Here is a 14547-nt window from a genome sequence, read left to right as displayed (position 1 = left end):
CAAAAAATTTTCAACTTATACAAATGTTTTACTTATACGACAAACACAAACAATTTCTAACAATATATATACAACAAATTTTCAACTTATACAAATGTTTTACTTATACGACAAACACAAACAATTTCTAACAATATATATACCACAAATTTTCAACTTATACAAATGTTATGCTTATACGACAAATATATATACAAACGACTATTTTGCACTTTATATAAACAACTATACGATTAGAATATACAAGATTTCAGGTTATACAACAACTAAAAAAACAACAAAAATAACAAATTGTAAACATTATCTACGCAGTCTCTACTTGTCTCTACTTGCATTTAAACTTCAAGTATACTAAAAAAATATTAAAACTATCAAACACAACAAAATTACCCTTTTTTAACACTAAATAATACAACAAATGATAAAATAAAGAGATTGTTGACATTAAAAGAGTTAAAATCTAACCATATTTGCGGGATTGTTGACATAATCCTCCATTTTCTTCAAAAACTAGCCAAAATTCCGAGATAAGCCCAAAGTTAGAGAGAGTTTTTGTGTAGAGAAGGGTGAAAAATGAAGAAAAAAAAAAACGTTTTTATAGTGAAATTCGAGGGTATTTCGCAGATGAGAGCCCATTTTGCAGATGGGCCTTCTCATCTGCGAAAGTAAAAGTACTTAAAGCACAGTTGTGCTTTAGGCACTTGTACTTTCGCAGATGAGAAGCCCATTTCGCAAATGGGACCTTCTCATCTGCGAAATTAGTGGCTATTTTTGTAATTTCGATTTTTTTGGCTATTTTTGTAATATCATTAGTGTAAATGGCTATTTTTGTAAATTTCTCTATAAAAAAACAAATTTAGCAAACCGATAGACCAGAACCAACAAAACTAGTTTTATACCCATTCGGTGAATGGTTGATCTGTGCAATAAAAAAAATATAGATTTTACTTTATCCATATCATCAATATGTAATTTCTTACCATACATTGTACATTGACAAATTTACCCAAATAAACAACATATTAAAAAAAGACAATAAAAGAAAGGAAATAGCAATGGATTAACACACAATTAAATGATATTAAGTTAAAAACAAAAAAAGTGAAATCTATTGTTTAATTACTTTAAGGTGAGTTAGAAACATCATCGACTCCTCATATAATCGTGGAAACCGACACTTCTTTAGTGTTATTGAGGATCCAATACACAATTTTTCAAAAGAGTCAACTTCAATATCACCAAAAGTTGCCTAATCGCTAGAGGTGATAAAAATTAACACGACACGAAACCCAACACGAAATAAACGGGTTTGGGTAAGATATTTCAACCCGTTTAAATAAACGGGTTGACACGACACGACCCGGAAATTAAACGGGTAAGGTTAGGATTTAGAATTTCAACTCGAATATGACTCGAAAATGACCCGTTTATTTATATGCAAATTTTTTGAATGATTTAAATAAACTAGAAAGATACAAAACCAAACCATAAGTAAAAGAAAACTTTCAAATTGAGTCGTTTTGTAATGTTGAAATGACTTAGCCGTCTAGATCAAGACTTAATTTAAGTTTTTCCTTTCTCTCCCAAACTACCCAGTCTTTTTCACCACTCTCACATCCTCGCGACATTTTCACCCGCCTCTTCAATTCCCACTCTTTTAATTTTGTTATCTGAACTTGCTATGACTTCATCTATTCTGCCTCCAAACTATTAGTTTTTCCTCTTCGTCTACCTAACTCCTACTCTTTCAACATGCTCAATCTTTTAACCTCACATGACACGACATATTTCAAGGTATAGCCCTAACCCGGAACTCGACACGAAAATAAACGGGTTGACACGACACGACACATTAATTAAATGGGTCGGGTTAGGGTCAAGTACTTTCAACCCGTTTAGTGTTTCGACACGACATGAACCCGACACGACACGATTCCCACCTCTACTAATCGCATGTAAGTCATTAAGAGTCTCTTCTTTTGCAAATGAAGAATAAATTACCAATCTTATTGCCCTTCGGATTTCTGCGTTTCCAATTCAATCTTTATTGTTATTATTTTTTTTAACATTTTAGCTTGAGCATGGTCCCTCTTTTTTTCGAATTCAATCGTAAAAAAATGCAAATATTGTTGGAGTAAGAAAATCATAAAAAATGACCAAAGTTACATAAAAATTTAGGGAAATCTCCAGAAAAGTCTCAAAATTTTAATCCAATTTATGAAAAAGTCCCAAAATAAATTTTATTTAAAGAAAAGCATAGAATACCGGTTAAAACTTCGAAAAAACCCTTTTCGGTCGGTTTCGCAGATTTTGCCGGTATTCTATCATTTTTCGTTAGTTTGCTCAAAATTTTGGGACTTTTCCAAAAATTACATAATAACCAAAATATTGGGACTTTTTTGAAAATTACCATGAAATTAATGGATATTATTATTAACAAATCTTTTATAAATTACATAATAACCAAAATATTGGTGGCCTAAGTACTCCTCTATTGTTTCCTGACCACTCAAACTCTCTACGTTCTTCCTATGCATTGTTGTGGGTATGATAGTGAGATGAAGTTAGTTAGCATTCCTCTAATGTTGGTGTTTTTCTTATGTTGTTTAACCTAACTACCAACCAACATTCATACCTTACATGTTAACAATCATCAGCTAACACACATCTATAAAATGTGAAAAGTGAACCCTCAATGATAATTTATATGGAAACAAGTGAAGGGTGATTATCTATTTAAATTGTCATTCAAAGTTTACTTTTCACTCTCGATAGATGTGTGTATTTTTATGGTTGTTACCGGGTAATGTTTGGAGGTTAGGTGGTAGTTAGGTTAAAGAACATAATGAAAGATCTATATGTTCGTGTAATGATATTTTCTAATAACATATGATCATATAGCATCATGCTTAATAGCAAGTAGACACTTATTGATTGTGTATTAATAAATATTATCAACTCTTGTATTGGTCACGCCTAATAGAGTACTTCTCACTATGACACCCACAACGATACATATGAAGAACATAGAGACTTTGAAGTGGTCAACAAACAATTGAGAAGTACATAGTCGACCATTCTATTTCTAGAAATTAACAACAAATGTATTTCCTTTGTTTATAATAAAAAAATATTTTTTATGTTTATAAATGATTTGTTAATAATAATATCCATTAATTCCATAGTAATTTTCAAAAAAGTCCCAATATTTTTGGTTATCTGGTAATTTTCAGAAAAGTCCTAATATTTTGAGCAAACTAACGAAAAAGGACAGAATACCGGCTAAATCTACGAAACCGGCCAAAAAAGGTTTTTTCGAAGTTTTAGCCGGTATTCTGTGCTTTTCTGTAAACAAAAATTAGTTTGGGACTTTTTTATAAATTAGACTAAAATTTTAGAACTTTTCTGGAGATTTCCCAAAAATTTATAGATATCTTTTTAGGCATTTAACATACGTATTTTACTTGAAGCGGAAATAAATCATTTATATAAAAAGTTGAAAATCTGAGGGTTTCCCATTACAAATTAGCCCTTCTCATTTATTTTTTTCATCCATTTTTCCAACGAGACCATCTGAGCTTTAGTTCTAGGCTTTCCATCTTCGTATATAACACAAACATTCAAAAAATTTGGCATTTGGCATCCACAAGGGTAGTAAGGATTATAATGTAGTCACTTTATTATCTAAATTCAAAAACAAAACATAACGTTATCGAAAAAAGCTTAAAGAAACTACCAAAACAACCACAGAAGGTTCACAATCACGGCAGCCGGTACAAAGCGCAAACACATAGTTTTGACCATTAGTATTTAAAGAAGTGTTAATATCATAAATGGGTGGCAAACTATTTGTTCTTTTTTATATATAAAATACAATTGTTCTAAAAAAAAGACTATCGGAGGGTAGCAACCGAAGAGTTTTGTTCACAAAAATTGTTACCTTGAATGAAAATTCTAGACCTTCCCTAGAAGTATTCGTCCACCTCATCTAATGAGGTTTGAATGAAAATTCTAGACCTTTCCTAGAAGTATTCGTCCACCTCATCTAATGAGGTTCTAGAGCCTTCATTCCTCAACTTTCAATAAATAATCAAATAGTCTCTGTACTTTTAATTAACCTAATTAATACTAAAATTAATTCCAATTAATTTCTAATTAGTTATTAATTAAATAATATGATTTCTAATTAATATATTATTTTCATAACACATTAATAAACTATTTATTTAATTTATTATTCACATAATAAATTAATATCTCTTTGTCTCTCTAAAAGTCATCTTGTCCAATTGCTAGGGTTGAGGGAAACCAAAAAGGATTGTGCTACTATCAATTCAAGTATATACCAATTTTAGTTATGGGCTTAGACATCTATTCCAATAGTCTCCCAATTAGACAAGTCTATTACTATAATTGTCAGGATAACTTTTGAATTGATCAGCAAATCGTAGCTTCTAAAAGCCGCGATCGAACTCTGACCTAGTCACGTATGTGTCCTAAGATAAATGATCACATAATCATCTGTTCTACAAGAGATCATTCGGACATAAGACATGGAACAGAACCAATCTCATTGTCTAATACTTTTTTCCCCGATTTCTAATTTGCAATGACATAGAACTGCTAAATGAACACATGAATTTAGTCTTGGTCGGGCCCGACACTATCAGTCCACACTAAATCACCGAGGGGCCTAATGATATCACTTTTTCATGATAAGGAAAAAGGAAGGGCAAATGTCATATTAGCCCATCAAAGGTCACTAAACTAACTTTTTTGCACATTAAAGTAATAAACTCTCAGTCCCATGTTTTAAAATACCCTTTTGTTTGTAACATCCCGGAAATTCAGAAGTAAAGTTGAAGGGATAATAGTGTAAGTAAGAGGGTCAACTCGGCGAGTCGATGGATAGACTCGGCGAGTTGAGTCGCGTGTCAGGTCACGTGTTAAGTGACCAACTCGGCGAGTCGCATGGGTGGACTCGGCGAGTTGGTGCTGTATGGAGAAAACCCTAATCCCAGGGGTTGAGCCCTATATAAAGAACATAATATCCTCTCCCCAGCCTCTTTACTCTCCCTTGAAGTCCAGAAACCCTAGTTTTCGGTTGTGAGAGAGTTGGAGAGCATATAGAGCCTTGGAGGAGGAAATCTTGGAGGGGAAGTGAAGAACAAGAAGGTTGGAGCAAGGGACTTTGCAGAGATTTAGCTTATTCTTCAGTTGGAGTTTTCATTTGAGGTAATAATCTGCTGTTTGAGCTTTTGTGCATCTAGATCTATCAATTGTGGGGTTTTGTGGTATGAATGAGGTCCATCTCAAGTTTGGTGTAAGATCTGAGGTTGCTACCTCAGATCTAGGTTATTAATGATCCAGAAAGCCATAAAGTCTATGCTCAAGAGTCGTTGGTGAAGTTCTTTTGTCCCAAACTCTAGCCTTAGAGTATATTATGCTTAGATCTCTTTGGATTCACGTAAAGTTTGCAACTTTACGTGAGGAATAGCTTGTGGAAGAGTAGATCTATGGATTGGAACCCCTGCATGGCTTGGAAAGCCTCTGTATGGGTTAAGAGCTAGTGGTACTCAACGAGTCACATGAGTGTACTCGGCGAGTCACATGGGTGTACTCGGCGAGTTGCATGAAGATAGGAAGAAACTCGGCAAGTTGGAAGACCAATTCAACGAGTTGGTTGAAGATAGCCTTGGACTCGGCGAGTCTGTTCTTGGACTCGACGAGTTTAGTCTTGAGGTCCTAGCCTTTTTAGGTTAAGTTGAGAATCGGTGAGTCAAGGGACGACTCAGTGAGTTGAGATGAAATTTTTCAGAGTTAAGGGACTCGGCGAGTCAGCGGGCTGACTCGGCGAGTAGGGTCAATCAGGAAGTTTGACTTTGTCTGAGGACTTTGACTTTGACCAAGAGTTGACCAGTTGACTTCCAAGGGCATTTTGGTAATTATTGGTATTTATTGGGTTCAGTCTTTTGGTATTATCAGGGGTGGAGTTCGTGTCGTAGGTTGGAGCAGCGTGATATTATCTTTTCAGTCAGCAGTTGCAAGGTGAGTTATCCTCACTATATCAACAGGGTCTAAGGCACCAAGGTCGGCCATTTATCGGATTGTAATCCGGGTATCGTGTTATGTTGTTGCTTTGCTATGTTTGCATCCTGGTAGTTAGGATGGTATATATTAGAGACCTGGTTAAGGTCGGTATCCTGGTATATAGGATGATGCTATGCTAGTGACCGGTTAGGTCGGTATTCTGTTTAGAGTATGTTATGTTATGTGATCTGCTAGATTGGTTTGATTGGATGTGAATTGTTATATGATTGTATGTTTATGTACACATGGTTGTTTGACTGGGGTTCGGTTGAGGCGGGTCTTGCTTTGTGCTGTAGGCCAATATACCGAGGGCAGACCGGTTATACCGAAGGCCTAGCGAGCGGTCCGGATAGGCTGTAGGCCCCACGAGGGCGGACCAGACGTGCCGAGGCTCGGAGAGTGGACCAGGCCGACTGAAGGCCCGATGCAGGTAGACCAATCATACTGTAGACTCAGAGAGTGGACCAGGTGGGTTGAAGGCCCGGTGCGGGCGGACCAACCACACTGCAGACTCGAGGGATATGGCTAGACTCGGAGGGTGGACCAGGTGGACTGAAGGCCCGGTGCGGCGGACCAGTCAAACAGTAGACCCGAAGTGCATGGTTGTTCTGTTCGGTTATGATATGTTATGCGTGGTATATGCGGTTGGTATTTTGGGGGTATCTCATTAAGCTTTCGGGCTTACAGTTATGGTTTAATGTTTTTCAGGTACTTCATGAGACCTTGGCAAGGCGAAGGCGTGATCGTACCGCTCCTCATGTTTATGTTTTACGATATGGTTCTGGGAAGACTCTGATAACAATTGTATTGAAAACCTTTTTGTAATAATTTAACGAAACTGGGTTGTTTTTGAAAAGTTTAAATTGGTTTGAATTTTTAGAGTGTTACAAGTTGGTATCAGAGCCTTGGTTTGAGTGAATTGGAGGAACATTCGTGTGAATCCATTCTCAAATCAAGGAGAGTTTTCAAAAAGAGAATTTAAAATGGTTTTCAAAATGAGTAAAAGAGGACGCGGAGGTACGATCAGTCGGAGCTAGTAAGTAGCCCTAAAATACAATGCAGGCTATTTGTTTATGTGTTATGATAGAATAGCATGCTAGTACTAGGCTAGGGATCTTCAGGAATTGCATGATAGTGTTGCCTGATTCGTGATGCCTGCTTGCCTAGGGTTTCTTTCTGTATGAGATTTCCAGTGTTCCTCTAGGAGTGAGGGTTGAGTGCTTGGTATGCTTGTTCTTCACTAGGGTATTGTGGTGATACTTGGTATAAATATGGGTAGGTGTGGAAGGTAGTATAGGCCCGTACTACTGAAAGCACAGGACCCATACGCGTATCAAGGAAGTAACAACCCCTAGGGTGGTGTTGAGAGTTGGTTACCGGGTTAGTGGGAGGTATTTGATGTCTGCGGTATTTCCTTTCAGTATGGTGGTTACAAGGCATGCTGGGAGCGGATCCGGATCAGGATCGGGAAAAGGAGAGGGCGGTCATGGTGGGTCAGCACCACCCGAGGTTATCGGTCAGATGAGCATAGACGAGTTGGATGCTAGGATTCGTGAGATTGCATGATGAGGTTGATGCGATGTTCCAGGCTGAGTTGTCGGAACTGTTTGGGTCGATCAAGACCACTATGGTTGAGTATTTTGATGAGCGTTATGCAGTTCTTACAGAGACGGTTGCCGCCGCAGCTACAGCGGCTGTAGCAGCGGCAGGGGGAGATGGTTGTTAGGACCCGACAATACGAAGCCCCCTACCTTCGATGGAGTTCAGGACCCGATTGTTGCTATGAGATGGTTGTCAGACGTGGAGGGGTGTTTCTTAACGTGTTCATGCCCTGCTGATCAAAGTGTGAGGTGTGCTCTGAACCTTTTGAGGCTCGGGGCGAAGGATTGGTGGAGGTTGACCATGGGATCGTATTCTGATGCGCAACGAGCTGCAGTTTCTTGGGATCAGTTCCGAGCGATGCTTAGTACTTGCTATCTTCCGCGAGTTGAGAGGGAGAGATTAGCCCAGGAGTTCCTGGAGCTGAAGCAGGATTCCGAGTCGGTGACGGAGATCACCAGGATGTTCACTGAGAGGGCGATGTTTTGTTTCACACCCCAAAACCAAGAACGGTGGAAACGTTCTGGGGCGGAGGACGTCATGTATGTATCACAACACAGTAAATGTAAATAAGCAAACAACATCATCCATTGCATTAAATATATAATTTTAATACAAGCGTGTTCTGTACATTATAGACACCAAAAATAACGTATATCGAAATAATAAGATGAGTCTTGAATGCGCTCCATCTTCTCAAAAGCTGGCCTCGGTACCTGTCTACTGATGACTTGAGAATACAAGTTATTTTGAAAGAGTTTATCAGCATTAAGCTGGTGAGTTCATAAGTATTTTAGTGTCGGTATTTGTCATCCAAAAATGTTTGAACATGTATAAAGTATAAGTTTGTAAAATGTATGTAAAGATTTGCAATTATTTGTAAAAGTTTGAATCTCTCAGAAAAACCTATATTTTCTATTAAAGTAGCCTTCTACCAAGGCTTAACTATTTTGTATGCTCGTTTGATGTAAAAGTGTGTAATTTCCCAAATGTAACTATCATTTAACAAAATATAGTTTGTACATAAACGTTTAAGTGAGGTTATCGCTAAAAATATGTAATGGGTAAATTATTGTAGTACTGTAGCCTTGTATTATAAGAACTACTGTTGTACTAACTACCTTAAACCGGATTTATATTAAGGCATTACGTGATAAATTGCACCATACTATCGACTAGTAACAACGACAAATGAATGGTCGTAATAACGGATTGATGTTTGGCACCCACAGACCTGCAGGTCCGGCTGTAGCTTGCAGCAAGGTGTAGGATTGTCAATCCAGTATAGATCTATACGCAAACTCACGCTCTCCCTTCAAGAGAATTCTGGCTACAACTCGAGCCATGACAGTTAAGTCATGCTCCGATTTAAATCACAATAATAAAGTATTCATGTATATGTACTGTTTCTCGTTCTAGTATAGTTGTATATGTATTGTTTCTAGCGTCATTGTATATGTATTGTTTCTAGCATCATTGTATATGTATTGTTTCTAGTATATGTATATGTATTGTTTCTAGCATCATTGTATATGTATTGTTTCTAGTATATGTATATGTATTGTTTCTAGCATCATTGTATATGTATTGTTTCTAGTATATGTATATGTATTGTTTCTAGCATCATTGTATATGTATTGTTTCTAGTATATGTATATGTATATGTATTGTTTCTAGCATCATTGTATATGTATTGTGTTACCCCGATGGTAACTAACTATTGATGTACTGATAAATATGAATATGGAAGTACTTTTATGTCTATACATGTATATATGATATATAACTAATGTTGAAACGACCTTCGGATGGTCACCCGAAATCCCACCAGACCACATCTCAGTGCGTGAAAAGGAAATAGGGCGGATGGCCTTCCTAAGCCCTTTAAACATTTCTTATATATATATATATATATATATATATATATATATATATATATATATATATATATATATATATACACATATATATGGGCATGCAATTTATAAGAAATAAAACAAAGTTTAATAAAAGCATTTGATAAGTAAAAAAAGTTTGTAAAACATTTGAAGTGAAACAATTTGATAAACAGTTGAACAGTGATAAAATCATTGGTTTTCTAGTTATTAATCACATGTGATTGATGTAATAACTATAAGTATTTGACTTGTATCCCCCCCCCCATAAAGTATTTAAAACATTTAAAAGTATTTCAAAGGTTGATTAAAGGGGTATAAACTCACTTGTGGTGAGTAGATTGAATTGATGTATCGGGTACCGTGCTAAGTGTCAAACGGAGACTTGTTCACACGTTCGAGCCTAGTTATCATATAATAAGCATATATATAACTAATTAGCCACATAATAACTTAACAAAGTAAGTTAACACAATTAGGAACATGTATACACTTTGTATAAGTGTTATAGGTCCTAATGGTTGCATCTAAGTTGATACGGGACAAGGCAAAAGGGTTTGAAACATCAAATGGCCTTGCATAAGATTTCACCACCCAACAAACCCCACCCTTTGGAGTTTACGGCCGTAAACTCATGGGTTTATGGCCGTGAACTCCTCACATGGTGGTTTTGGGTGTTTTAAAGTGTTATCTTGATCCAAGAACACTTCTAGCTTTGTTGGAATAATACATGAAGTAGTTTAAGGCCCTAGAATGCTCCATAGGGGAGTTTACGGCCTATAGTCCATATACCCTAGAGTTTATGGCCGTAAACTCCTATGGGTGATGGATTTTAATTCATTTGAGGCACTTGCACATCAAGGATGGCTTCCATGATTTTATCTAAGGCTAATAGGGACAAGATGCACACATTTAGGTCATCACTTGGAGTTTACGGCCCAAGATATGTTCCTTGGCCGTCAACTCCTTTTAAGGAGTGATTATGAAGTCTTTTGATCCCCATTCAAGTCCCATGTGTTCAAGCTAAATTGTCTTAAGGCCTTAGGGGTGTTTGTGGCATGTTTAACACAAGAAAAAGGGGTTTACGGCCCAAGATCTTTCCTTGGCCGTAAAATCCTAAAACCCTAAGATCTTGAAGTGTTTTGGTGTCCAAAATAGTCACAAGCATTAGTGGTTAAAGTCCTTAGGCTCAAGGAGGCAAGTTAGGGCATTTTTGACCCATAAAAAGGGGTTTACGGCCCAAGAAAGTTCCTTGGCCGTAAACTCCAATAACTTGTGTTTCTTGGTTGCTTTTTAGTCCCAAATGTTTATACACTAACCCCTAAACAAGTTGTCTAACAAGGAATCGGGACTAGGAAGCCTTTAGGCTCCGTTTTGGAGTTTACTCCCCAAGAACGTTCTTGGGCGGTAAACTCTCGGATCTTGCAGTTTAGACATATAAATGATGTTATAAAGCATATAACAAGTATTAAAACACGTTTAGGAAAGTAGACTCACAATCCGGGATGAAAACCCGAAGATCCGTCAGAGAGAATTGGCTTTTCTCTAGTTGGAATTGTGAATAATGAATTAATTAAATTCAGAAATCTATTTATAGTCCTGGAATATTTTGACAGAAAATATTTTTATTCCGGAAGTCGGACTATAACATTGTGAAACTTAAAATGTTCAAGTTTCATAATTACAGGAGCATCCACTCTCCTGATACATCCAGAAACGTAAACCCTAATGTACACAAACTTGTTCGGACAAGTCTGAAAATTACAGAAACTGGACTAGCTTCTATTGAATAGATAATGTTCGTACAAATGGAAATTTCGGGTTGTCACATCATCCCCCCGTTAGAAGGAATTTCGTCCCGAAATTAGAATTTAAGCAAATAAGAAGTTACAAATAACTAAGCGAAAAGATGAGGATATTTCAGTTTCATCTGATCCTCGCGTTCCCAAGTGAATTCTGGTCCTCGCTTGGCGTTCCAGCGAACCTTCACGATAGGGATACGGCTTTGCTTCATCTGCTTGACCTCACGGTCCATGATCTCTACAGGTTCTTCCACGAAGTTGAGGCTCTCGTTGATCTCGATCTCGTCGAGTGGGATTACGAGAGTCTCATCGGACAGACACTTTTTCAAGTTAGATATGTGGAATGTAGAATGTATGTTACGAAGTGTGTCGGGTAGATCAAGTTTGTAAGCTACGGGGCCGACTCTTGCAAGAATCTCGAAAGGCCCTATGTACCTAGGATTAAGCTTTCCACGCTTACCGAAGCGTATCAAGCCCTTCCATGGTGAGACTTTGAGAAGGACTCGGTCTCCCACCTGAAATTCCAAAGGTTTTCTGCGTTTATCAGCGTAGCTCTTTTGTCGGTCTCTAGAGGCTTTCAATCGTTCACGAATATGAACGATCTTCTCTATCGTTTCCCGAATGATTTCCGGACCAGTGAGAGTACTGTCGGAAGCTTGCCCCCTAGCTAATTGGGTATCACCCACCTCAACCCAGCACAGAGGGGATCTGCACTTTCGGCCGTAGAGAGCTTCAAATGGTGCTGCCTTTATGCTCGTGTGATAACTGTTGTTATAGGAAAATTCGACGAGGGGTAAATGAGTATCCCACGCTTTTCCAAAGTCAATTACACAAGCATGCAACATATCTTCTAAAGTCTGGATTGTCCTCTCACTCTGTCCGTCAGTCTGTGGATGGTAGGCTGTGCTCATGTCCAGCCTTGTTCCTAGGGAATGTTGCAGTGATTGCCAGAATCTTGAGGTGAACCTACTATCTCGATTGGAGATAATGGATATAGGCACACCATGTAGTCGTACGATTTCCCTAATGTATGTTCTCGTAAGTTTCTCCATCTTGTCGGTTTCTTTGATAGGCAGGAAGTGTGCAGACTTGGTCAATCTATCAACGATGACCCATATGGTATCAAGTCCACCCGTTGTCTTGGGCAACTTGGTTATGAAATCCATAGTGATCCGCTCCCACTTCCATTCTGGAATCTCTGGTTGTTGCAGTAAACCAGAGGGCTTCTGGTACTCGACCTTTACCTTTGCGTAAGTAAGGCATTTACTTACGAAGGTAGCAATCTCTGCTTTCATATTAGGCCACCAGTATAGCTTTTTAAGATCAAGATACATCTTATCTGAACCTGGGTGGACGGAATACCGAGTGTTGTACGCCTCGGTCATGACTAAGTCTCGGAAACCACCGTGTTTCGGTGTCCAGATCCGATCCATGAAGTATAAGGCTCCGTCACTCTTGGCTTTTAAATTCTTGTCCATTCCTCTAAGGGATTCACTCGTCACCTTTTCAGGTTTCATGGCTTCAAGTTGGACCGCCTGAATTTGATTAGACAAGTGTGAATGGATGGTTATTGATAATGATTTGACTTTGCGACCAGAATATTCTTTCCGACTCAGGGCGTCTGCTACTACGTTGGCTTTACCCGGATGATAACGAATATCGCATTCGTAATCACTGAGTAGCTCGACCCACCGTCGTTGTCTCATGTTGAGCTCCTTCTGATCGAATATGTGTTGTAAACTCTTGTGGTCGGTAAAGATAGTGCTCTTCGTTCCATACAAGTAATGTCTCCAGATCTTCAGAGCAAACACCACTGCTCCCAGTTCAAGATCGTGTGTCGTATAGTTAACTTCGTGTGTCTTCAACTATCGGGAGGCGTAGGCGATGACCTTACCTCATTGCATCAGAACACACCCGAGCCCTTGGTTCGATGCATTGCAATAGACTACGAAGTCTTCTATCCCTTCGAGGAGAGATAGTATTGGCGCGGTGCACAAGGCTCGTTTGAGCGTTTGGAACGCTCTCTCTTGTTTCTCTTCCCAGTCAAAGGCCGCGCCTTTCTGGGTCAGGGTTGTAAGAGGTTTCGCTACTCGGGAGAAGTTCTGAATGAATCTGCGGTAGTAGCCAGCAAGACCTAGAAATTGACGAATTTTTGTTGGCGTCTTGGGTGCTGACCAGTTCTCAATGGCTTTAATTTTGGATGGGTCCACGTGGATTCCCTCTTCGCTTACCACGTGTCCTAAGAATTCGACTCTTCGGATCCAAAATTCACATTTCGAGAACTTCGCATAAAGTTTCTCCGTTCGTAAAGTTCCTAAAACTAGTCGGAGGTGATCGCCATGCTCTTCCTTACTTCGGGAGTAGATCAGGATGTCGTCAATGAAAACGATGACGAACTGATCCAAGTAAGGTCGGCATACTCTGTTCATCAGGTCCATGAAAACTGCTGGCACATTGGTCAATCCGAATGGCATCACCACGAACTCGTAGTGTCCGTAACGAGTTCGGAATGCTGTCTTGGGAACATCCTCCTCTAGCACTCGTAACTGGTGATATCCGGATCTTAGATCAATTTTGGAAAAATAGTTCGCCCCTTGCAGTTGGTCAAATAGATCGTCTATGCGAGGCAGAGGGTAACGATTTTTGACCGTCAGTTTGTTGAGTTCTCTGTAGTCGATACACATACGAAACGATCCGTCTTTCTTCTTAACGAACAAGACCGGTGCTCCCCAAGGTGAGAAGCTTGGTCTTCTGAATCCCTTACTGAGTAGTTCGTTAAGTTGACCAGATAATTCCTGCATCTCTGCTGGGGCTAATCGATAGGGCGACTTGGCTACTGGGGTAGCTCCTGGGACTAAGTCGATACGGAACTCGACCTGTCGTTGCGGAGGTAATCCAGGTAGTTCTTCTAGGAAAATGTCGGGAAAGTCGCTCACTACTGGAATGTTCTTGAGTTCTTTCGTTTCGAGGTTCGTGTCGACAACGTGAGCAAGGAATGCGTGGTATTCTTTGCGCATATATTTTTATGCTTGAATACTTGATATAATGCGAAGACTCGCACCAGGTTTGTCGCCGTAGACTATAAGAGTTTCGTTAGACGGAAGGTTTAGTCGGAGTGCTTTCTCGAAGCACATGATGTCGGCACGATGAAGACTCAACCA

The sequence above is a fragment of the Lactuca saligna genome, chromosome 8 (assembly GCF_052625555.1).
Source record: "Lactuca saligna cultivar CGN05327 chromosome 8, ASM5262555v1, whole genome shotgun sequence".
Lineage (NCBI taxonomy): Eukaryota > Viridiplantae > Streptophyta > Magnoliopsida > Asterales > Asteraceae > Lactuca > Lactuca saligna.
This window is presented reverse-complemented; position numbering follows the sequence as displayed.